The sequence below is a fragment of the Ovis aries genome, chromosome 3 (genome assembly GCF_016772045.2).
Source record: "Ovis aries strain OAR_USU_Benz2616 breed Rambouillet chromosome 3, ARS-UI_Ramb_v3.0, whole genome shotgun sequence".
NCBI classification, from domain to species: domain Eukaryota; kingdom Metazoa; phylum Chordata; class Mammalia; order Artiodactyla; family Bovidae; genus Ovis; species Ovis aries.
This window is the reverse complement of record NC_056056.1, coordinates 18,031,076-18,056,637: the sequence shown is the minus strand read 5'-3', so window position 1 is coordinate 18,056,637 and position 25,562 is coordinate 18,031,076. Positions and strand designations below refer to the sequence as shown.

At 49.0% G+C, this 25,562-nt stretch overlaps 1 pseudogene; it reads right to left on the bottom strand.

Annotated features, from left to right (window-relative positions):
• On the bottom strand, positions 1 to 21,676 carry LOC105607482 (uncharacterized; annotated as a pseudogene).
• Between the last annotated feature and the right edge of the window lie 3,886 nt (positions 21,677 to 25,562).

Here is a 25,562-nt window from a genome sequence, read left to right as displayed (position 1 = left end):
TCACTTCATCCTCAGGTCACCCGAGGAGGAGCCGCAGGTCTCAGAGGACCGATGATCTGAGGCCGAGGGCCTGGCATCAGCTGAGCGGCTTGGCCGGTCTTCGCTCAGGCTGCTGGGAAGCTCTGCCACCTCCTGTTTTGTGTGTTCCCTTTCTTTCTGCCGCGTTTGAGGAACGCGGTGCACGAACGGCTGGTCGCAGACCTGAATGGGCCCTTTCTCCCCTGAGGACACCTGGATGGAGGCTGGGGCGTCCGGAGGCGGAGAGCCCCAGGTGTGGATGGTTTCTGTTTGCCTCTTGGGTCTCAAGTGTTTCCTCTGATAACATTCACGGAGAGCACCGCTACTGGATGTGGCTGCCCACCCTGAGGCTGGAAGTGCCTGGCTGGGGAGGAGGGGGGAGGGGAGAGGGGAGGACAGAGAGAAGGATGGAGAGGAGGAGGAGGGTGGAGCGGAGGAGGGAGGAGGAGGAGAATGGGGAGGAGCAGGAGGGAGAAAAGGAGTTAGAGAGGAGCAGGGGAAGAGATTGCCCAGTGCTTGAGCAGGGCCTGAGCATACTGCCCCTGAAGGCCTTTAGAAAGTCTGACTTCCTCCTGGCTGAGGAGTCCCTGAGCTATCTGCACAGTAAAGGGCGATCATGCTCCATGACGCAGGGGGCGAGATACCATCAGAACGAGAATATATTTAGAAGACAGGAAGTGAGCCCTCCAGCCTGCCCTTGCCTTTACAGCGGGCGTTCTCGCCTTGAGAGCCCCTCGCCTTCAGCTGATGGACAGGCTGCTGCAGGGTGACACGGAGGAAATGGCTCTGGCCATCGTGCCGATGCGTTCTTTTCTTCTCTCTCTGTCTCTCCTCACAGGCTTTGCTGGGGTTGTCCCAAAGCGATGGGGAGCCGTGACATTTTGCTAGGAACTGAGTCATTTTGCTGGATTTTTTGAGCCATGTCCCTGATTAGTAAACCTGTTTCAAAAACGGGAAAATGCACAGGGCTATTTTTAAGTGTTCTCAGCATCGATGTTCCTAATTCCTAGAACAGACATCAGTGCCTTTCTCTTTTCAAGTGTAGATAAACACTGAGCAGCTGTGTGACCTTTGGCAAATGAGACTTGCTGGGTGTCAGTTTGCTCATCTGTGAAATGGGGCTAACACTACCTATCTTAAGGAGGAAGGATGGGCCCACAGACCATGTGAACTTTCTCCCCTCCTCCCCACTGCAGTGTGCAGTGCCTGTGGGCATTCAACATGCTCATAGTTCCTCTTATTATTTTTATAAGAGTGACAGGTCCAAGGCCAGCGTGGGGACTGGGTGAACTCACCCATTTGCTACACACAGGTGTGTCTACCAGGTTAGAATCTGCCTTTGGTTGGCTACTGGGGGAAACAAAGCGAAACCAGTATTTAAATGTCTGTCTTCTTAAATCAGCTGGATTTCCCTGGTGGCTCAGTGGTGAAGAATCGCCTGCCACTGCAGGAGACACGGGTTCGATCCCTGGTCTGGGAGGATCCCCAGGCCTCGGAGCTAAAGCCTGTGTCCTGCAACTGCTGAGCCCATGTGTCCTGGAGCCTACATTCCACAAAAGAAGCCAGGGCCATGGGAAAGCGGCTCGCTGCAAAGAGAGAGACAAGCCTGCAAGGCAAGAAGACCCAGCACAGCCAATAAACAAACAAACAACAATAAATAAGGAAAATAAAAAAGTCATCAACCATCAGCAAACTTGGCAACGTCTTTCTAGTAATAAGCGTTTGCCAGGGTCCTCTGTGCTACCCCGTGAGAGCATCCAGAGACAAAGGAAGGAATGCGCCACTGCCGTGGTAGGGGACTCTGTCCAGGGCCGACACAAATGATTGCAGACAGACACAAATGATTGCAAGGGGTCACCTCGTTCAGCTCGGGGACTATGAGGATGGCTTCTGTCCGTCTCTGTCCCAGGACACCTGGGATGCAGTGATATTAGGAAGCCTGGGACAGCTGATGAGGGAGTTTTTATAGGTACGCTCTGTGTGGACACGGCCCCTTAGAGTAAGCTGCGCACAGTAGGTTACATTCCAAGAGAAACACTCCAGTGTGTCTAATATGAACTCCAGCTCCTCTCAGCTTGGTGTCCCATGTGTGCTGGGCACGTTGCTCGGGGCTTTCATCCTCACACCCACTCTGTGGGGTCCCCGCTCTGACTGTCTCAGTTTACACCTGGGGCCAGACCCTCAGCCCAGGTCCTACAGCTGAGAGAGGAGGGAGCTAGGACCTGAAGAGAGATCTTGGCATTCCTTCAGGCTTCCAAGATCCACCAGGGCAGTGTGTGCAGAGACAGAGCAGGATCAACATTACTGCGGCATGTTCTGAGGCTCAGAGGAAACACTTGTAAGAAGCTTTAGCAGATTTACTCCTTCTCTGCAGTATGGCTCACTGTGTGACAGGACGTGAATTTATGCTACATGTGACATGCAACACATGATTAAGTAAGTATCGGGCTTCCACATGGCTCCACGGGTGAAGAATGCACCTTCAATGCAGCTTTAATCTCTGGGTTGGAAAGACCCCTTGGAGTAGGAAATGGTAACCCTCTCCAGTGTTCTTGCCTGGGAAATCCCATGGACAGAGGAGCCTGGCGGGCTACAGTCCACAGAGTTGCAAAGAGTCAGACATGACTGAATGACTAAGCACAGAACACAAGTAAGTGCATATATATATATATATATATATATATATATATATAAAGTAAGTATACACACACAAACACACACACACACATATATATATAAATACTGGGGCTTCCCAGGTGGCTCTAGTGGTAAAGAACCCGCCTGCCAATGAAGGTAGATTTAAGAGATGGGGGTTCGATCCCTGGATCAGGAAGATTCCCCTGGAGGAGCGCACAGCAACCCACTTCAGTATTCTTGCCTGGAGAATCCCATGGACAGAGGAGCCTGGCGGGCTACAGTTCTTGATGTTGCACAGAGTCGGACACTACTGAAACAGCTTGGCACTCACGCATGCATATTGATACTGGAGTGGGTAGTCAATCCATTCTATAGGGGATCTTCCCGACTCAGGGACTGAAGCTGGGACTCCTGCATTGCAGGCAAATTCTTTACCATCCGAGCCACTAGAGAAGCCCTATACGTGGTATATAATACATGCTAAAGTATATTTACTGTATAATTGGTGTATTGGTAAATTTCCAGTCATACTTTCTTAACCAGAGGGTCAGAGCTGAACTCAAATTAGTCAATGGAGCTGACTAATTACCATTCCTCATAAGTTCAGGCAGGAGCCACATGGAAGCTGTTGCTGGAAGGAATCCTAGGTGAGCCTAGTGTTTAGACGACACTAGTTTGGACTATAGTCAGCCTCCATTTTCTTCATTTTGTATCTGTGTTTTCAACCAATCTTGGATCAAAAATATTTGAAAAAAATAAATTCTAGAAAGTTTCAAACAAGCATAACTTGAATTTGCCGTGATGCAACTGTTGGCACAGTATTTGCCCTGTATCTGGACAACAGGTCATCTAGAGGTGACCTCACGTCTAAGAGAGGATGTCGTAAGTTATATGTGAGTATTACACTATTTTGTATAGGGACTTGAGCACCCAAGAATTGTGGACCAATCCCCTGGAGATACCGAGAGAATAACTGTTTTTGAATGACTGGGGAAGGAGTCCTAGATCTGGTGGTCTGAAGGAAGCTCAAGCACAGCATTGGAGCTGGGCGGCTGGTGGGCTGGTGCACGTGGCCTGGAGCTGACCTGAGCTGCTTAGGGGTCACAGGTCACGCTTCTCTTTTAAGAAACACAAAGTCCAGCACAGAAAGCCATCTGCTAGGCTGTGATGAGCGACATGGAGCAGGGATGAGTCTCCATCAGGTGAGAGCACCATGCAGGCTTCTGAGTGGGATGGTTGTGGGGGACAGCAAGGTGAGGGGTCAGGGGCTCTGTCACCCCCTTCTCCTCCTGCCCTCAATCTTTCCCTGGAAGTTCCCACGTGCCCCGAGGGCCGTTGCTTTCCATCATGGAGCACCACCAGCGCTGCCTGGGTCTCAGGGCGGGGCAGAGCATCTGTGTAGAAGGCTGCCCTCACTGCTTAGGCTTTGGGCTTGCTTTCCCTCCATGCTCTGGAGCTGAGTGAGGGTTCTGCAACCAGGGTCATTTAGAGAGCCCTGGGGGCTGCTGGAGACCCCTGAGCCTTGTCTGGAACCTGGCTGGACACGCCCCACTTTTTGACAGGTAACCCAGGAGGACATCAACCCTGAATATTCATTGGGAGGACTGATGCGGAAGCTAAAGCACCAATATTTGGGCCATCTGATGCAAAGAGTCGACTCAGTAAAGAAGACCGTGATGCTTGGAAAGATTGAGGGCAGGAGGAGAAGTGGGTGACAGAGAATGAGATGGTTGGATGGCATCATCGACCTAATGGGCCTGAGTTTGAGCAAGCCCTGGGAGATGGTGAAGGACAGGGAAGCCTGGGGTGCTGCCATCCATGGGGTCTCAAAGAGTTGGATACAACTTAGTGACGAACAACTGCAACAACAGAGGTGCAGGAAGTGAGATCTGAATTCTCGTTCTAGCTGTGTGGCCTCAGACAAGTCATTCACCTCTTGGAGCCTCGATTTTATCATCTTTCCAATGGGGATAATAATATTTATTGCTATCGTGCAAGGAGGAATAAGTGACATGAGAGAGTTATGTAAGGTGCCCAGCACTGTGCCTGGCACAGAGAAAGTATCTGATAAACAGAAACTACTATTAATGAAATGCAGCAGTTTGGGATGAGAGATTTGGCTTCTTTAACAAACCTGTCTTGGAGAGAGTTTTACATCCTACTGTACTGTGCTAAAGAGACAACTAAATTCCTGTTTACATATAAACCTAAACCCTCTTATTCTAACTGTGCCACCACCTTAAAAGACATATATTTATGCTTTCGGTTTTAGCTGCTCATATGTTTAAAAGTGGCACACACTTCCAGTGTGATTATGCTAATGTACACAGGAGTTTAACAACTGTGCTCTCTTCTCTAACCATCTATTTGAACTACATTGTGCAAATAAGATGTTATCTTAAATAAGCTCCTAATATAACTCAGTAATCACTATAATGCTTTTTGGTGAAATTGTGGTGTTATTACTGAATTTAGTCATGAGTCTCAGATACGGAACCTTCGAACAAACACCAGCAGTGCCCAGTTGCTGAGTTCCCAGCCAGGAGGAGATGGACGTGGCTGTTCTGGTAGGCTGGAAAGGGGTGGGGGGCGGCCGGCACGTGCGAGGTCCTGGGTCTGACACCCACAGGAGAGGGTGAGCCAGGGTGTAGGATCGCACCTGTCGGAGGGAGGGTCACTCTTATCAGAAGCCTCATGACAAAGTGGAGAAGGAATCAGCACTGCCTGCCCGCACATTCCAGCTGCAGGAAGGCTGATTCACGAAGTGGAATGCCGGCCGGGAAGGACTTCAGCCAGCTCCGCGGGTCCTCTCTGCCCGGCAGATGCCATCTGCACCGCCTCCCGGGAACTTTGCTTGCAGGTGCCTTTCTCTGACTGTCTTAAGGGGCGACTCAGTTTATCTTCACATTCAGTCCAGTTCAGTCGCTCAGTCGTGTCCGACTCTTTGCGACCCCATGAATCGCAGCACGCCAGGCCTCCCTGTCCATCACCATCTCCTGGAGTTCACGCAGACTCACGTTGCATTAAAGAAATAGGAAGGCAACACGGGTGCATGCACGTGTGTGTGCTCAGTCGTGTCCAGCTCTTCGCGATTCCATGGACTATAGCCCACTAGGCTGCTGTGTCCATGAGATTCTCCAGGCAAGACTGCTGGAGTGGGTTGACATTTCCTCCTCCAGGGGATTTTTCTGACCTAGCACTCAAACCCGGGTCTCCTGCAGCTATTGCACTGGAGAGGGATTTCATTACTGTCGAGCCACCCGGGAAGCCCTGGAAAACAGAACATCGAGGGGCAAATGGAGGATTTAAAAAATATACTAATACCTGTCTCTTGCTTCCTCCCTTCTTTCTTCATGCGTCGCTTCCTTCCCTGTTTGCTCTGAGATCTGGGAAAAGCCTCAGCTTCCTCATGGGTAAATATATAGGTAATAATATGGATGGTATTATGGATAGAGTTGTCTTCCCCAGATTCACAGACTGAAATCCTAATTCCCAGGATCTCAGACCTGACTGTATTTGGAGACAGAATTTTTAAAGAAATGACTGAGGTAATGTGAGGTCACACGGTGGGCTTAACCCACCATAAGTGGGGGGAGATTAGGGCATAGAAACACACAGAAGGGTGATCACATGAGGACACGGGGAGAAGGCAGAGCGTCTCTAAGCCAAGGTGAGAGGCCTCAAGGGAAACAAACCCTGCCGACGCTTTGATCTCAGACTTCCAGTCGCAGAATAAATTCTTGTTGCTTAAACCACCTGGTCTGTGGTGCTTTGTCACGGCAGCCCTGGCACATCAATATAGATGTAAATCTCCAGGTAGAGAAATGTCACTTCTCGCTGCTGGTTACCCAGGGTTGGGGCAGCTGGGAGTTAGGCAAATGCAGCTGGGTCTCGAGAGGGGTCTGGAGCCTGTGGTCTGGGAACTAGCACTTGTCTGGCTGGCTGTCTTCACAACCTCGATGTTCTCTGGTCTGCCTTTGGGGAGGAGTGTGTGCTGCTGGCTTCCTCTGCCCCAGGCACTGTACGTTCTTGGCAGAGTTTGTCCATTGAGCAGGTAAATGTGATGGGAAGGAGAGCCTGGTGACTTATTAAGTGGCGTTGAAAGAGCGAAGAGAAAAAACCGGAGACAGACTCACCGCGGTGACAGGAGGGGAATGCGGTTGCTGCTGTGGGGTTAGAAGGGCGCTGAGCCGTGAGCTGGTCCAGACCATGCATCTCACAGCGGGGAACTGGGGCCCCAGAGGAAAGGACACTTATCCAAGACAGGCCTAACTCTAGGCCACCCATCTCCTGAACATCGCTGGCGATGCTTTCCTGGGATTGTCCTCATTTGGAGAACAGGAAAGGAAAAGAAGAGGTTCATTTCATATTCACAGATGCCTAATGCAGAGAACACAGCACCTTTAAACCCTAAAAGTCTCCCAGTGGAATGGCTTAAGTTCGCTCTTTGCCGTGTGGAGGAGTCATTGCTATTGTTCTTCAGCCATTCAGTTGCTCAGTCATGTCCAACTGTTTGTGACCCCTTGGACTGCAGCATGCCAGGCTTCCCTGTCTTTCATTATCTTCTGGAGTCTGCTTAAACTCAAGTCCATTGATTCAGTGGTGCCATCCAACCATCTCATCCTCTGTCACCCTCTTTTCCTCCTGCCCTTGGTCTTTCCCAGCATAAGGGTCTTTTCCAGTGAATTGGTTCTTCACATCAGATGGCCAAAGTATTGGTGCTTCAACATCAGTGCTTCCAAAGAATATTCAGGGTTGATTTCCTTTTAGGCTTGACTGGTTTGATCTCCTCAATGTCCAAGGGTCTCAAGAGTCTTCTCCAGGACCACAGTGTGAAAGCATCAATTCTTCGGTGCTCAACCTTCTTTATGGTCCAACTCTCAAATCCACACATGACTACTGGAAAAGCCACAGCTTTAACTATACAGACCTATGTCAGGAAAGTGGTGTCTCTGCTTTTTAATATGCTGTCCGTTTGTCAGAGCTTTTCTTCCAAGAAGCAAGCATCTTTTAATTTTGTGGCTGCAGTCACTGTCTGCAGTGATTAGAAACAGTTAAATGTTATCATCCATCCATTGTGTGTGAATGACTGTGAAGGTCAGGAAAACGAGCTTATCTCGGCTCATCTGAGAATGACCCTCATCTCCAGCATTGTTTATGTTCTTTGGGACCTGCGGCTCCAATCATACCAGTACTTTCTCCTGATGAAGCGGAGTGAGGGTAATAGGAGGCGGGCAGGGTAGTATAAGCACTGTTGCCTACTGTGGAAAATGCTGGAACGCCTGCTTTTGTTGAGTCCCTCCTAGATCAGGGCGCCTCAACCTGGGTCTTGCTCCTGCAGCCCTGTCCTCGGTCCTGCTCTGGAGAGGAACACAGCCACTCACAGGCCACATCTACACCACCTAATGGGCCAACGTTAAACGTTAAACACCCCTTAAACGCCCTGGCATTACCCTTAAGAGGTAGTCTGATGAATGGGCTTAGTGACCTTTGTCAGATGGAAGCAAAAACAGAGAGACGGGATGAGGGCCTTTGCTGGGGTTCAACTAAGTCCCGCAAACCATCACATCTGCTAATGGGGAGCCCACGGCGTGTGGCACGTCTGTGGGTCTGCTCAACTTGTGGGAGAGGAAGTGGAGGGACAGAGGAGCTGGGGGACCCTCATAGCCAGGGTCACCCCACTAGGGGATGGGCTGAGCTGGGACTCACACTCAGACCTGCCCTGTTGCCAGGCTGTGTGCCCTCTTCATGCGACTGCATTGCCCCCGTGGGGGTATTTCCTGAAAGCCTGTGACCCACTAGGGCGTGGAGAGGAACCAGAGCTGATCCCCTAACTGGGCCCACAGCCTGGCGCCAGGAGGCTCTCCCGGAAACCCTGGGTGGGGGTAGGCAATGACGTGGGGGGCACATGCCTTTTAAATCAGAAGTTCACCTCTGAAAAAAGAAATAATCATTGCTCCCCATTTAAAAACATAAAGTAAAAAGCAGAGAAGAAAACGCACTCCTTGTGTTTTCACAAAGCTCACTGCCATTTCTCTTTGGTGTATTTTGTTTTGCTCTACTTTTTTTCTTTACACAATAATTTTCTTACCTTGTTGTAATGGTCCCTTGATGGTAGGCTTAGGTAGACAGAATCTAAGTTTTTCTCATTTTCCATTTTATCCCTTCACAGTCATGCAATTGGTGCTCAATAATTTTTTTTTTTTTTTGACAGGAAAGTAGGATTTGTTGGTGGACATGAGTAAAGAGGGGCTTCTCAGATGACAGTAGTGGTAAAGAAACTCCCTGCCAATGCAGGAGCTTCGGGTCTGAGCCCTGGGGTGGGAAGATCCCTTGGAGGAAGGCGTGGCAACCCACTCCAGTATTCTTGCCTGGAGAATCCTATGGACAGAAGAGCCTGGCGGGCTACAGTCCATGGGGTCACACAGAGTCAGACACGACTGAAGCAGCTTAGCATGCAGGCAGGTGTAAGGAAGGGACGACAGCCATTTGTCCAGGGGGCCACGATTAAGGATGCATTTAACCCCACAACCACCTGAAAGGAGCCACCTTTTCTGCCGCCATGTTTTAAAATTCATCTACATTAAACTCCATAAATCCCCATTTCTGGGAGACGAGAATCTTCTGGCGGCCAGGGAACTTGAACATGGCCTCGGGGAGGGTCTCAGTCACCTCCCCCTTGTTCTGCAGCTTGGTGCAAGTGGACATTATGACTTGGCCCATGTGGACCCTGGCCACTGAGCCCTGGCTCTTTCCAGAGGCACTGCGCATACCTGCCTGGAGCTTGTCAGATCCGATCAGCTCCAGCTTGGACAATGTCTTGTGGATTCAGGTGATGTGGATGGGGTGGAGCTGCACGCAGATACGAGAGCCATCTTTGCCACAGCTTTTCACCAGGTACGTGTCAACACAAATATGAGCAGCCTCCAGGGCTTCAGTGGGAACTTTCTCACTTTCATCTCCTTCCGCCCCAGGTCAAAGATGTGGATCGTAGCATCAGGGACACCTCAGCAGAAGCGAGACTTTGCATACAGCTTGTTCTTACGATACCGATACTGGTAATGTCAGGCTGGGTGGCAGCCCATGGTGACACCAGGATCTTCAATAGTGAGTCGAAAATCTGCTGGGAGGCACTGAGACTTGCTGCTGTCCACTGGGAGCTCAATACATGGGAATTCCTCCCAGCAATGGGAAACGTCTAAGAATGGAAGGACCTGCCCCCACGGGCGGGAATACTCCATCCCTGAGGAAATTCAAGGAAAAGTTAGATGACCTCCTGATGGGAGTGTGGAAAGAGGATGCTGTGACAGGGGGATTTCCAAATCTGATGGAACCTGGGTCTGGTGGACCGGCCAGGCCTTTCACAGGGAGTGGGAAGCTTTCCAAATGGAGCAGAAGCAGCTCTCTCGTCAGTCTGCCTCCTGCCCGATAAGGGTGTTTGCTGTGTCGAGGACTTGGCTAGAAATCCATCCAAACTAAACTGAGGGTTTGTGGGCACAGTGGTTGGAGCAGGGCTATTTCCTGCAGAGCGTTGTCTTTCCATCACAGCTGAGACCAAAGCCTGAGAATCAGGTTCTGTGTGATGCCAGTAACCCTGCCTCCCAGCTGGAAGGGAAGATCTATTTACATAGAAAGTCTAACAATAGGGACCGATTTGTGGTTGAGCCACAGTAAGAAGTCTGAAATGGGCTGGGTGACCCTGCATTAGGGTTGCTGGGTAGGACCTGGACATTTAGAGATGTGGGCCAGAAATCAAGGCAGGGCGTCTGATGGGTGAAAAGGGCCCTGAGTGACGCTCAGCTGCAGGGAGGAAGGCGGCTTGAGAAGAGGTAGGAGAGCAATGTCAGATCCACATTGTGAGGTTCTTCCTGCCCAGCCCGCCTCCCCTGGACAGTGCTTCCTGGACAGCTGGCTGCTCTCTCATCCTTGCCTAATTCTGATAGTGTCTAGCAGGAGAGGGGCTCGGTACAAGTGCAGAAAAAAGTGTTAGTTGCTCAGTTGTGTCCGACATTTTGAGACCTCATGGACTATAGCAGGCTCTTCTGTCCATGAGATTCTCCAGGGAAGAATACTGGAGGGGGCTGCCATTTTTTTCTCCATAGGATCTTCCCAACCCAGGGATGGAACCTGGGTCTCCCGCATTTCAGGATGTGAATTTTCCAGTGCGCTGGGCTTCAAGCTGAGGAAGGACCTGAGAAGTTGGAAGAAGGGGAAAGAGAGGGATGGAAGGATGGAAGGCTGCTGCAAAGGAAGGCCACTTTGTGAGTATGAGAGAGAGGGAGTCAGAAATGAAACGCTCGCTCCTTTCCAGCTGGGGGTGGGTGGGTTCCGGGAGAGAGGGTGAGAGTTACCAGAAAGGGGCGGCCAACGTCTACTGCATGTTCTTTGTTTCTGTTGACATGTCAGGAGCCCCTGATGGCTTGTTGGCCTGGCTGGGGATGCAGACACTTTTGGATGGATGGAGACCACGGGAAGCGATGAGTCAACCCTCAGCTGTTTGCTGAGTACCAGCCATTCAGCAAGCAGTGTGTCGGCTTCACGAACATGATCTGTTCTAAAACCACCCCCCAGGGAGGCAGGCCAGGACCTGCCAGCCTGAGGAGGAAACTGCCAAGAGGACCGTGTGAATCTCTAGGTGCCAACAAGGAGCTCTGGGGTGGATCCTGAACCCTCCTGATCCCCAAGCCTATGCCCAGATGGTGTGTGACGGAGCCCTCCTCATGCTTGGCAGGTCCCAGGAGCAGTTTCTAGGTTGTGTAAGCACTGTTCCCTCTGTGGGTCAGCATCTGAACCCCTCCCTCTGATGGGAGACTCAGAGGGCGGCGGAAAGGAAGGAGGCAGGGGCCATTCTGCTGGCGGCCCTTGTCCATTAAGGCCCAGGGGCTCTAAAGATGCTGCTGCTAGCCTGCCTCCCACGAGGGGAAATGCAACATGCTTTTGACTTTATGTGGTTAAATTGAGGTTAAGCCAAGTTCTGTGTAGCTGTTTCTACACATATTAGGAAAACCAAACAGCTGCAGGGCTGGTGTCAGCAAGATCCCTGAACCTGTTTGAACCTGGCTGGGCCAGCTTCGTGTGAGTTGTGGCCGTGGCTGCGTCTATTGAAACAGTGCTGAAGGGGTACTCACACTCCCCACCGCCCTACCCACCCTTCTCATTTGCATCCCCCATCCCATACCCTTCATCAGCCCCTTTCTCCAGAAAAGGTGGAGGAAAAATTACCCTTGCTGGATGCCCATCGAAGGGCTGGCTGCCTGTGTCCTGCACACTGACGACATTGTTTAAGACTGTGCCACCTCTGTGAAAATATTGGTTCTGTCGTGATGCCAAGATTTCTGAGTTAGCTATCAACCAGGTCTCCTTGTGCAAACTCAATCTGCTTTCGGACAGGTTTAATCAGCATGAGATCTTTCTTAGAAAATGGTCACAGTGCTTATGTGCCCGTCTCCTCTGTTCCCTGCTGGCCACCAGCAGCTGCTAGGGTAGGGGCCACAAAGCTTGGGGCTTGGGCATTATGACATAGCCAAGGGCTGGGGAGGGCTTCCCTGGTAGCTTAGTCGGTAAAGAATCCACCTACAATGCAGGAGACACAGGTTCGATACCTGGGTTGGGAAGATCCCTTGGAGAAGGAAATGGCAACCCACTCCAGAAGTCTTGCCTGTGAAATCCCATGGACAGAGGAGCCTGGTGGACTATATGTCTGTCCACAGGGTCGCAAAGAGGTGGACATGACTGAATCGACGCACACACGCGCAAAGGGCTGAGGAATTCTTTCTCCAACAGTCTGGGAGAGAGGACAACTCTAATTCTTCCTGGAGTGTCTTTAGAGACCATCATTTAGAGAATATTGTTAACCCAAGTATTAAAAAGGAAAGTGTCAGAGTGGAGGAGGAGACTCATTGTTTGCATTTAAACCTTTGTTGTTTAGATTCAGAGACTCTCATTAATGAAGTCAAGACTTTAAACCATGGGTATCCATTAGCTTGGAAAGGGAAATTTAATGGTATTTCCTTTGATGTAATCACCTTGGAAAATAGTGTTATAATTCCAAGGTGCTAAGCAAACTTTGCAATCTGGTTTTTTTTTTTTTGTAAAATAATTCTATACAGATATGTAGATTGACAGGTGAAATTTATTTGGGAGTGAGGTTATTTAAGCCATTAATTTACTTAGGATTAGAAGAGATTATTTGCGACTACTAAAAATAAATAAGGAGATTAAAATTTATGTAACCATCAGATTGACATTTTTTTTAAGAAAACTTAAGCACGGCCAGAAATTAGTGACAAAATGAGTGGAGCTTTGAAGTAACTGATTTAATACGTAGAATATACAAAGGACAATGGTTGGATGGACTCATCCGATAAATTTCCTCTTGCCTTTCTTCACCGCCAACCCCATCCTGTTACTGTGTCCAGTTGCTTAAACATGACTGTTTTGAATTACGGATTTTCAGCAGGGAGGAAATTAATAGAGAAATATGTACTTGAAGCAGTGGGCTGGGAAGTTAGATTCTCAGCTCATTACTTCTCTGGTCCTAACTTCCTGTGTGACCCGGGTCAAAGCAATTCACCTCTCTGAGCCGCAGCTTCTGTCTGCGAAGGACTATTGCTTGTCAGCTGCTGTAGGCGGGGTGGGGGAAGAAAAACAAGGGAAAGGCTGGGGGACGTTTGGATGGGAAGCAGCAGAGGAGTCATAGACGGCTCCCGCGAATCCTCCATGCCTCTGATTTTGGCCCTTTCTCTGGACTGATGTTTGTAATCTGTGGTCCCATTACAAACCTGTGGATAACACGCCCTGTTACTCCAAAATATTGAAAGCAAATAGTAACTCAAGATAATGCAACGTGAGCAACACGAAGGTCAGTGAACCCAGAAGCAGAAAATATCCCCGTGTGTTAAACACGATGGCACACGATGCTTCCAGAAGCGTTCATGAATTTCTGCTTTGTGGCAGCAAGGACCGGCCGGAGAAATGAAGGCCGGGGTGTCTCAGGGCAGTGCTGCAGTCCTGTCGGATGTGCACACTGGCCCCAGTTGCTAAAGCGCTTCATGGCTGATAAGGTGCTAGTCACAGAGATGGGAACTAAATTTATAGTCGGCTTTTGTGGAGCCAATTTCCATGTTGTGCTGCCGGAGTTGAAAACGCAAGGAAATGTGCTTGAAGCCAAAATTGGCTTTGTGGCTCCAGTTTCCTCAGCTCAGCACCACCTGCCTCCAATCAAACTGTCCAATTACAGGAAACAATTGTTTTCTTGCTTTCTGGGAAGTGAAGAAATTCATCCAGTAAAGGACTGATTTCTAAATGTCTCTCCCCCACCTCACCCCTTTTTTAAAAAGATAAAAGAACAGAAATTAACAGCAGATCCAGAACATCAACACTGTTTCAGGGTAGGGGAGAAAGTGTTTCCCTAACAAATTACTTTCAGAGTTCAAAAACCAGAGTGATGTGGCCCATGCATTATGATGCGATGGACCGCAGACCCCGGGTCTGTAATTACCTCTGATAATAATGTTATTAGCCACTCAGAAGAAAGGTTCTCCCTTTTAAGATGTGAGGCAGTAATTAAAGGCTGCGAATTTCACAGGTGAAATCTTGCAGAAAGTACGATTTTAAAGTCAAAGAATTTAGTGATCCACCTCTGGTTAATTAAACTTTCTTCTCAAAATAAAATCTTGTATTTGAAACAATGAAATCGGCGGCAATGATACTATTTATCTCTGAGGCCAAGTCTTATTTCTTTAAACTTCAAACTGACTTGCTTGAGCTGATTTCTCTGAAATAGCTGAAATAACAGCAGAGAAGTTGAAGGGAAAATAAACCACTGGCCACGTGGAGATATTTAGCATGCATTGAGCAAGGGTAATAATTATAATACATGCTTTCCTCTGGCAGGTAATATTTTAATGGAACAAACAGACAAACTTCCCTTGATGTGTTTCTGTGTCATCTCCTGAATTTTCTTTTGCAAATTAAAGAGAACGGCTCAATATTTCATGATCCAATAAAAGTCATGACCTCATGAAAACCACTTATAAGCAGTGTTCCATATCATTTTTCTTTAGGGTATTTACCCATGTGAGGCTACCTCCAAAATCTCACATATACAACATTGATTTTTGCCACATTCTAAATCCACTTATGTCTTATTTCAAAGCAACTGTCCCGCTCCGCTCCATGAGTTCTCCTACATACAGGCCTTGTCATTGTTGTCATTCAGTCACCAAGTTGTATCTGACTTTTCGTGACCCCATGGATTATAGCCCAACAGGCTCCTCCCTCCATGGGATTCTCCAGGCAAGAATACTGGAGTGGGTTGCCATTTCCTTCTCCAGGGGATCTTCCCGACCCGCGGATCGAACACGCATCTCCTGCATTGGCAGTCGGATTCTTCACTGCTGAGCCACCTGGGAAGCCCTTACGGGTGTTAGCTCAGAAGAAACACTGTTCTCCTCCTCCAGGAAGCCTTCCTTGATCAGATCAGGTAGAGACCATCTCTCACTTTCTGCCCCTGCTCTAGTCCTGTTTCGGGTTCTGGCCTGGGTAGGGATTTTCACTTCTGAAGTGTAAAGAAACTCTTCGGGAATAGAAATTCATAGGAAACCAGGCTGTTTCTCAGTAAAAATGAATAAGGGATGGCTTTCCTCCTATTTATTTCTTCTGAGTTCCCTTAGAGAGAGGGCTTCCCAATTCAGGAGCCACAGGAGACATGAGTTCAATCCCCGGGTCAGGAAGATCCCCTGGAGGAGGAAATGGCAACCCACTCAAATATCCCTGCCTGGAGAATCCCACGGACAGAGGAGCCTGGTGGTTGCAGTCCAGGGGGTCCAAAAGAATCAGATATGACTGAACGACTGAGCACACTCACCCTTAGAGAACTTTTTCTCTTCTCCATATCCCCAGGTGGTGGTGGGAATCTAGGACTCCAGCCTGATCACCTTTTCCATTCATTCTGCAATTCTGGGTGACCTCATGCCCACTCATGACTTCATCTCTAACCTTTGGTCTCCACAGCACAAACCTGTGTTCTCCTCCTTGTGCTCTGGGGGTCTGGGGTGAGACACCGAGCGCACAGGTTCTAGGGAGAGGCCGGTACTCCTGTGGCCTCAGAGCTGATGCTTGCTCTCCCAGAGTCTTACTTTTCTTACCAAATGGGGGGTGGGGTGGGTGGGATACCAGTGAGTTTATTAATCTGGAGAAATCCCTCCTCATTCTTCACCCTCATCTGGGCCTAAGCATCATGGACGGAGGCTCTCTCTGCCTGCCCTGCCCACCCCCAGCACCCCAGCCTTGCACCGCTCACAGCCAACCTGCTTCTGTGCCCAGCAGGGATTTGAGCTCTTTTCAACCAGAGCCACTGGCTGGGGCCGAGTGTCCCTTGGCTTTGTTCCCTTTGGTGAGGGGTGTCGACAAAGCACCCAGGAAATCGTCCCTGAATGATCAGATCTGATTTCAGCAACGGTCTGTGTGCTCCTTCTTCACCCCGTGCTCTTTATCCATAAGAACAAATTTCGGATTCTGCAAATCGGCCACTTGACAGAGATCTGGTGACTCAGGAGAGAACTGGGGCCTGGGGGCTTTCCAGCCACCTAGTTAGATGAAACCACACAGCGACCTTCCCTCCCCGCGGGGTGACCTAGTTCTCAATTCCTGTAGTCTCGGAGCCCTCGCTGCAGAATTCTGATGAGGCCGGGCCCGTTCACCGCTGGGGTTTGATGAGAAAAGGGAATTGAGATGGAGGTGATTGATTTGGACCTTGAGAAGCTGTGGGGATGTTGCCCTGTTTTTTTTTTTTTTTTTTTCTGGCAGTGGCAACTAGTCTGTGGGAAGGGGGCTTCCCGTGACCCCCCTCTCCGTCGGGGCCTCTCGGGAGTTCTGCTCCATCCCCGTGGGATGAGATGGGAAGGCTGCCCTGACACTCGGTACTGGAGATTGATTATCTCGGCTCTTGCAGCCTCTCTGGGTGAGTTTCCCAATTAGAATGAAAAATCGCCGACAATCTTACTTCCACCCAGATCCCCATTTCGCTCTTTAGAGCTGAAGCGGAAATTGAACTCCGTGCGTCTCGCCTGATTGAGTTCGTCTCCCAGACAGTCGGGCTGGGGCCGTGGCTCCTCTGGGTTGGTGGGTAGATGTGGGTCGTCCTTGGGTCCGGCAAGGCCGAGAGGGCCAGCAGAGACGGCTGCCTCTCTGGTGGGAGGTGCTTTCTCATCCCCCTTGGCAGTAAAGAGAAGAGGAGATGCTACAGTGGGCAGATTCCTTTTCTCCTCCACTCTCTCTCACTCATCTTAAAGTCCCTCCTCCATGAACCTTCTCCTGACTTCCCTGAAGCCTCCTTCCTCCAGTCTCTCTCCTCTAGCCTCCCTGGCACGCTGGAGGCCCTCGCTGGGAAACTTCTCAGGCTCCTTGTGCTTTTCTGCTTCCTCATCAGCCCCCTCACCACCTGGCAGCCCCTGGGGGGCAGGATTCGGGCTAAACGCAGGGCCCAGAGCCCATGACCACGCAGAGCAGACTTGGAAGGAAGGAAAGGACCAGTGGTGATTAGCCCTCTACCCAGTGGACTATTCGAATCTTTTGAAGACTGTTTAAAATAATGCAGAAGTCCTGGGCCCCCTGAACCAATGGGATCAGAATCTCTGGGCATCAGCATTTAAAAAGCACCCCCTGTCCCACAGGGTGGTTTTTCCATGCAGGCCTGGAGGAGTAGAATGGCCCCAAAGGGCAGGAAGCAGGCTTTGGGTCTCGGTCTGGTCTTCCCTCCTGACTTTGTTTTCCTTACTTAAAAGGATGAAATTGGCTGGATTCTAGATATGACATATAAAGTACCTATGAGGGAATATGCACTCAGTAACTCTTGATCCTGTGGGTGCAAATGCTTGGTGCACATAGGATTTAAGCCTGTAAGATTTGGAGTCAGGCAAGGCCGGTCTGAGTAAGTTACTAAACATCGGAAACTGGACAGGCTACTTGACCTCAGCCGTCTCATCTGTGAAAGGGATTTCATAATATTCCCCACATCACAGATGTGTAAGGATTAAATGAGCTAAGCCATTCGAGTAATACAATTTGATAATCAGTAGAGAGTAAGGAAATGGCAACCCACTCCAGTGCTCTTGCCTGGAGAATCCCAGGGACAGGGGAGCCTGGTGGGCTGCTGTCTACGGGGTCGCACAGAGTCGGACACGACTGAAGCGACTTAGCAGCAGCAGGAGCAGTTATTAATGTTACTTGTAGGGTAAGTGCTGACTGAGGTTTATAGGAGAAAAACAATTTGATGATGACAAATAAGAATTGTGGTTATTTGGACTTTTCTTCTAAAGCATATCACTTTAAGGATAAGTCATGTGACTTTCAGAGATGGAAATATTGATTAGACTTATTCTATTATGTGATGCTCTATTTGTGAACTCTCAACACATCTCCGGAGTGGAAACACATTTCCATTTGCTAATTTCTGATAACAGGGCAAAAAGTTTTCTTGTGTGTGTGTGTGTGTGTGTGTGTGTGTGTGTGTGTGTGTGTGTGTGTGTTCAGTCGTTCAGTTGTATGCAACTCTTTGCTGCCCCATTGACTGCAGCCCTCCTCTGTCTATGGAATTTTCCAGGCAAGAAAACTGGAGAGGGTTGCTACTTTCTACCCCAGGGGATCTTCCCCACCCAGGGCTGCAACTCACATCTCTTGTGTCTTCTGTACTGGCAGGTGGATTCTTTACCACTCGGCCACCTGGGAAGCCAAAAAGCTTTCTTAAATAGACAATTACATTTTTAGAGAGGTGGGAACTGAAACGCTAATTCTGACTTTTGCTCAGCTTGTCCTCCCTCTGACTGTAATCCACTCGGAGGACCATATTCTTCTTCTGGCTGCTAACTTGTGAGGGTCTTAGCCAGACTGAGCTGTTACACATAGGTGACCCTGGTAGAGATTTTGTTTCGGATTGAGCCTGTGAGCCAGGAGTCAGAGTTTTCCATCTCCTGGGTTTCATTCCCCACTAAGGTTAATGGAGCCTGGGAGGCCACCATTCAGATGCGTGCAGTTTAGCTTTCCAGTACGAGGATGAATGAATGGATTCCTGCTGTGAAAAACCAATCCAATGCTTAAAAATAATGGGAAAAGTTATGAATGTCTAATTCCATTGTCTGTTGGTCTGAGAGCTGCGACCTGAGTGATAGGATAAGCCTTCTCCCAGAGAAAAAGTGTCAGTCACTCAGTCGTGTCTGCCTCTTTGTGACCTCGTGGACTGTGGCCCACCAGGCTCCTCTGTCCATGGGATTTTCCAGGCAAGAGTACTGGAGTGGGTTGCCATATCCTTCTCCAGGGATCTTCCCAGCCCAGCGAATGAACCCAGGTCTCCTGCCTTGCAAGTAGATTCTTTACCACTGAGCCATCAAGGAAGCCCTTTCTCCCAGAGAGTACCCAGTTATTTCTGACGTTCCCCAGAAATTGCCCAAGGACCAGGTCACATGAGATCACTGGCCTCTTCCACCCAGGGCTGCTGCCCACGAATGAATGGGCTGGCATCTTACTGCTGTCATTGTTGGCCTGGAGAAGGCCACTGTCAGAGCAGGGTGCTACCTCCGGGGTGCCCCAAGCTTCCAGCCTGCAGGAGGGCCAGCAGGTCCTGGGTTTACTGCAGACACAGATGAGTGGATGGTCTCTTCCCAGGGATCCCCGGGTCTGAGGCAGACCGCCTGGCTCCGCATCCTCCCTGGGGTCCAGTAGGTTGTTCTGCAGGCTCCTCTCCTTTTGGGGCAAAACCCCAGGACAGTGAGGAGGATACTACGTGGTCCCCTTGATCCTCCTCTTGACCCCTCCCACCCTCTCACCCCTAAACACCTCCTTACAAAGTGCCACCCTCTGCGAGTCCGTGGATGCAAACGGGTGTGGATGTATGCCTGTAGGGAAGTGTGAAGCAGGCTGGGCCTTAGCTCCGCCAACTGAAAATTCCCTCTTTCATATGTAAAATCCAAACTCAACTCATTAAGCCACCGACAAAGATAGCATGACTTGGTAATGCCTTCCTAGAGAGCGATTTGGCAATATTGATCAGGAGTCTTAAAAATGTTCACAGCCTTTTGCTCAGCATTTTAACTCCGAGGAATTTATGCTCAGGAACTATTTCGATATGCTTATAGAGATCTGTGTTCCAGGATTTCGTCTTAAAATGTATCTCCCTAGACTACGGGTAAAATTGGAAATGAACAACCTTAATGTCCAAAATAGAGGAAGAATTAAATCAATCCTGGTGTTTTCACATATATAATAAAATAGTTTAAGCCCATTCAAGTCACACTGATGTGTATTTAAGGATACAGGGAGATGTTTACCTTGCAATGTTAGAGTTAAACTGTTGCATGACTGTAGGTATAGTGTGTGCCTAATGAGGTAAAATCATACATTTATATACAGCCTATATTTACATGTGTGTGTGCTGTGTGTATCATAAAAACAGACGAACGACAATGCACAGGAATATGGACAGTGGCTATACACGAGTAATGAGACAATAACGTAATTTTCTTTTTCATAATACTCTATTTCCCCCTAACGTTTTAGAATAAACATGTTTAACCTAAAAGACACTTTATAATGATTCAAGCAACAGAAGGTAACAGAAGCTCATGAGATCATTCTGCTGCCGAGAATGCAGGCTGCGTTGCCCCAGGTCTCCTTTGTGGGGGACCCCTCAGGTCGGCTCCCCTGCTCATCAGCTCCCCCATTGTTGATGCTGCAGGTTTTCTCAGGGAGACAGAGAGGCAGAGACGGACTTGTGTGAGCCTCGGTCCCGAGCCTGGAAGAGCCATCGTCCCTCTGCTGTCCCAGGAGCAGTGGACAGCATGGGTTCCGGGTTCGGCTAACTCTGTGCTGGCCCCCAGTTCCACTTGTGTACGTGGACCTCCTGCCTCTAAGAGCCTTACTTTCCTCATCTGTACAATGGGGACAGCAGTACCACCAGCAGGAATGTAATTGAGATGTGATGTGAGCTTCGTGCTGTCCCTGCCATGCAGGAAGTGCCCTGTAATTGGTGTGCATCTGTGTTCCTGTGCGCATGTGTTATATATATTTGTATACATAACAAATATACCTGTGTTTGGGTATATTTCCTCATCTGATAGGGCTTCCCTGGTGGCTCAGAAGGGAATGTGTCTGCCTGCAATGTGGGAGACCTGGGTTCGATCCCTGGGTAGGGAAGATATCCTGGAGAAGGAAATGGCAACCCATTTCAGTGTTCTTGCCTGGAGAATCCCATGGACGGAGGAGCCTGGTAAGCTACAGTCGACAGGGTCACAAAGAGTCGGACACGACTGAATAACTTTCTTTTACTTTCTCATCTGATAAATGGATCCAAGATAATTTTCCCCATTCACTTCTTAGAGCTTTGGATTAATTTATATAAGAAAATAGAATAAATAAGTACTAACATTTTGTTGCCAGGTGGGGCAGGTGGGGTCTCTTTGTGCTGAGAAAGAGAAGGGGTCATGGAAAGGGCTCTCCGTCTCAGGGTGGGCAGAACTGTTGTCACTGTCCTCTCTTCATAGCGGAAGTGGAGGAGGCTGCCGGCCAGTTCTTAGAATCTTCTGCATCCACTCTCCTCATGGCTGCGTGGCTGGACCATGGCCTCCTACTCTGGGCATGGTTGGCTGACACAGTAAACAGCTGCAGATACAATCTCACCCCCTCAGTGAGGGGATGATGCCCTTGAGAGAAGGCTAAAGCCTCCTCCTCCGCTCTGGCTCCTCTTCCTCTTCGCCCCGGCAATGTAGGGCGTGGATGAAGATGAAGTCCAGATGTTACCTGGGAGCTCAGGGCCTACTGTGGCCCTCCCTTTGCTGCTGGTTCCCTCCTGGATGCTCAGTGTGCAGAAGCTGCCATCTGTGTGCCTGGCCTTCCCCCTTTCTGGAAACCTCTGCTGTGGCCGAGGAGGGCCGGCTGGAAGGGAGGCTACTGTGGGTGTGGCTGCATTGCTAGCAGCTAAAGCCGTGATGGGCTCATAGGCCGTCCTGGCCATGGGCCTAAGTGCCATGGCCGAATAATCTCACGCTTGCATCCTAGGGTGATGCCAACAAGAATCACAGCGTACAAGGCCAAATGCAATTGCTTTAAAACAGACAAACGAGCTTGGTTCAGGTGGTGCCAGAGGCTTCTTGATTTCAGCAGAGAGTTATTCTGTGCACTTTTATACTACCACCCAATAAAAACGCAACTGTTCAGAGCGCCATTAAGTTGTAGTTTTAGGAGTCACTGTCGAAGAGAGTAGGCCAGAAATTTAACCCGATTTGCAAACTAATTGGAGCTGCTTTTTTCAAAGCCACATCGAACCTTCAAGTCTGGGTGCTTTCTTTTTCTTGACAGTGTGTTACTCTGAATGTTTCAAATCAGTTTGGTAATGTGATTCAAGCCACTTAAACTGCCTCAGGGATCTAGCTTTTCTGCTGTAATGCTAGAAGAATCCCACTTTATTTCAAGGAGCTACTAGGAAAAGCAGCACAAAATAGGATGCTAATGGGAGGACATTCGTCATGGTCTGTGGGTACCATTAGGAGCCAAGAAACAGAGATGATGCCACCTGCCCTTTAATGAGCGCCTACTCCACCCAGGACCAAGTTCATGTCCCACAATGTGTGCTGTGGCCCTGAGCCTACGTGGAAGGGTCCTGCACCTGTTTTTTTTTTTTTTTTTAAACATTATCTATCTACTTTTATTGGAGTACAGTTGCTTTACAATGGTTGTGTTCATTTCTGCCGTATAGCTCCACCTGGTTTAATGCTCCGTGTCACTGTTTTGAAATTTTTAGAAACCATGAGCCTGGGCCCCTGTATTTTCATTTTGCACCAGGGCTGTTTCCTTTTCTTTCTGGACACACAGCTGACTCCTCTCATGTCCTCCTGGCAGTCAGGTGTGGCCCCATGACTAAGTGTAGTCACGGGAATGTGAGAGCCGTTTCATGCCTGGTCCATCGGAACCTCCAATGCACGTGGCTCCTGTGGTGCGAAGAATTCTGAAACTTTGACCTCCTGGGCTGTTACTGCTATGACCCGACAACACCTCAACTGCTCATGCGAGTCCACTAGCAGCTGCCAGCAGAGGTTTTCAGGAGAGGTGGGCTATTGGTGACAACCTCGTGCAATTTTCTTGGAGTTCCCCTAACATTTGCAGTATGTCTGTTGCAGCCCCAGCTGTCATGTTTGAGGCAGGATGATGGGGGCAGGACAAGGAGAGACATTCTGAGCCCTACCTTCTTCCATTCGATCTAGAAGTACAAGGTTTGAAAGACTCTGAAACAGTCTCTGGCTTTACTCTCAAGCCCAGAATTAGATGACACCCCTTTTGCTACAAGGGGCGGTTGAAGAGAGAGGAGTAGAACTGTTAAGATGACTTAGACCGATCCTGGCCATGATCGGGGGCTGGCCTATGGTTGTTCTGAACCAAAGTGGGATTCTTCTAGCAAGAAACAAGGGAGGATGTGGATACTAGATAGTGTATGTCACAGTCTGCAAAGGAGTTTGGGATGAGGGGAGTGGTTTATTAAAATGAGGCAGGTGGGGTTGGGACTTGCCTTGTCCGGGAGGAGAGAGGTTCTGGGTCTAAACGCTTGATACAAATAAAGCCCAGATCAAGGTGGAAATGAGAGCAGAGCTGGCACTGGAGCTGATGTAGATGTCCAGAATGGAAGCCAGCACTTTCCTTGCGCTCAGTGTTTGTCCTACTCTTATCCAGGCACTGAAGCTTTACTGGGTTGTTGCTGAGTCTCTAGAGTAGAGGCCGGTGATTGTGGTCGATTATCTGTTAACTTGGGGAAGGCAGTGGCAACCCACTCCGGTATTCTTGCCTGGAAAATCCCACGGACAGAGAAGCCTGGTGGGCTTCAGTCCATGGGGTCACAAAGAGGTGGACACAACTGAGTGACTAACACATCTGTCAACTAGACGGTCCCTCAGAAGGACTTGAGCTTCAAGTTTGCGTTCTTTAGACCCAAGTGTAGCATTTCACTTGCTCTCCCACGGCCTCCTCATGGTGCCTTCTTCGTTTTCTCTGCCCGCTTGTGACAGGGACAGCTCTGTTCACTTGTCACCCTATCCAGGCACGTGCCTCAAGAGCAGGGCTGCCCAAGAGAAGTGTAACGTGAGTCACAAAGGTGACTTTAACCTGTCGCATGGTCACACTTTAAACAGTAAAAGGAAACATATGAAAATAGAAACTACATCTTAGTTAACCTACCGTATCAAAAATATCATTTCAACATGTAATGAGCAGAAAAATTAGTGAGTTTTTTTCACTCTTCTTCATACTAAGTCTTGGAAGTATGGTTTGTATGGTACACTTTAAACATCTCAACTCAGACTGGCCACATGTCAAGTGACCAATAGTCACGTGGGCTAGAAGCTGTTGTTGTTGTTGTTTAGTTGCTAAGTCGTGTCTGACTCTTTTGCGACTCTGTGAACTGCAGCCTGCCAGGCTCCTCTGTCCAAGGGATTTCCCAGGCAAGAATACTGGAGTGGATTGCCATTTCCTTCTCCAGGGGATCTTCCTGACTCAGGGATCAAACCTGTGTCTCCTGCTTGGATATATATGCGGATATAGCCAACATATCCTCACTGTTGGAGATGGGTCATCTCAAATATAGGTACTTGGGAGGTAGACCAGAAAGTCCTGGAGCAGCGTAGCTAGTAACCAAGAGCACAGACTTGTGTTTATATCCCTTGGGTGGTGGCCTTAATAACAGCTGACGCAGATCAAATCACTTAACTCTATGTCTCTGTTTTCTCATCTGTAAAGAGAGACAGCAAAATCTATCTTGTAAGATGTTGAGGAGATTAAGTGGGAAGATGCACACAAAATGTGCAGTGCTTGGCACAGAGTAAGCCCTTAAGAAGCAGTAGCTTTAGTTATTTGAAACTAGATATTCTGTGCATCACGAAGATTAAAACTTGAGTGTTAATTGCAACAGTAAGGTTTGGCAGGAGCGACTGAAGGTGTGGGTTCTTCCTGCTTTGGGAATTAGCCTGAGGGATCTCAAGGCCATTCGTGGTGTTTCTGTTCTTGGCTGAAGCTGGATGAAGTCACGTGTCAACTGTAGGGCTAGGGAAGCAAGGGCCAGTGCCAAGCGAGGGTGGCCCTTGGTCTAGGATTTGCTAACTGTTCACCGTCCTTCCACTGCCTGAGGATTCTGATGCCCATGGGAGCGTGACTGTGGCCGGCGCCTTCGGAGCAGAGTGAGGATCTGGTCCTGCCGCTTGTGGTCTCTGCTCCCACTGAGCCATCCTTCTGCTCATCCCTCCTCTCTGACCTCCTCGGGGCTCCCGCTAACTTTTCTTCTCTTAATTGACTGCCTTGAAATAGAGTTGTTCTGTGCAATGGAAACAAGCATTTCATTATTATCTTCAGCATTGAAAGTGAAAAGTGGGCAAAATAAGCGAGATGCATCGTGACACTGGGAAAAGCAAAGGCTAACTTTGTTAAAAAGCTTCTTTGTGGTATCAGGCAGGAAGTGAAATGGCTTTAAATGGCAAACATTTCTCAATCATTGAATGCACCGGTAACCTTGGCACTCTTTTCCTTCTGTCGACTTGAAGGAAAGAGAAAAAACCCACAATGCCCAGATATAACTCAGACAAGACAGGGCAAAGTGTCTGAATCAGTGCATTGTCACAGAGCCCCTCAGAAGGCTGGTCATCCCTTCAGAGAAGATTCACGGATAAATCGATGATGGACACGTATAGGTGAGCCTGGGCTCCCCCGAGAACTGCTGGCTTTCGTTGATACCTCTGGCCAACTCAGTCTCTCAAATCTGTTCTGTCATCAATGTCCAATTTTGGACTTTAACTTGTAAGTCCATTTTCTAGGGATGGTGAAACCACAGTCCCCACATATAAAATTTGCTCCCCTTGCCAGATGCCACTGTCTTTATT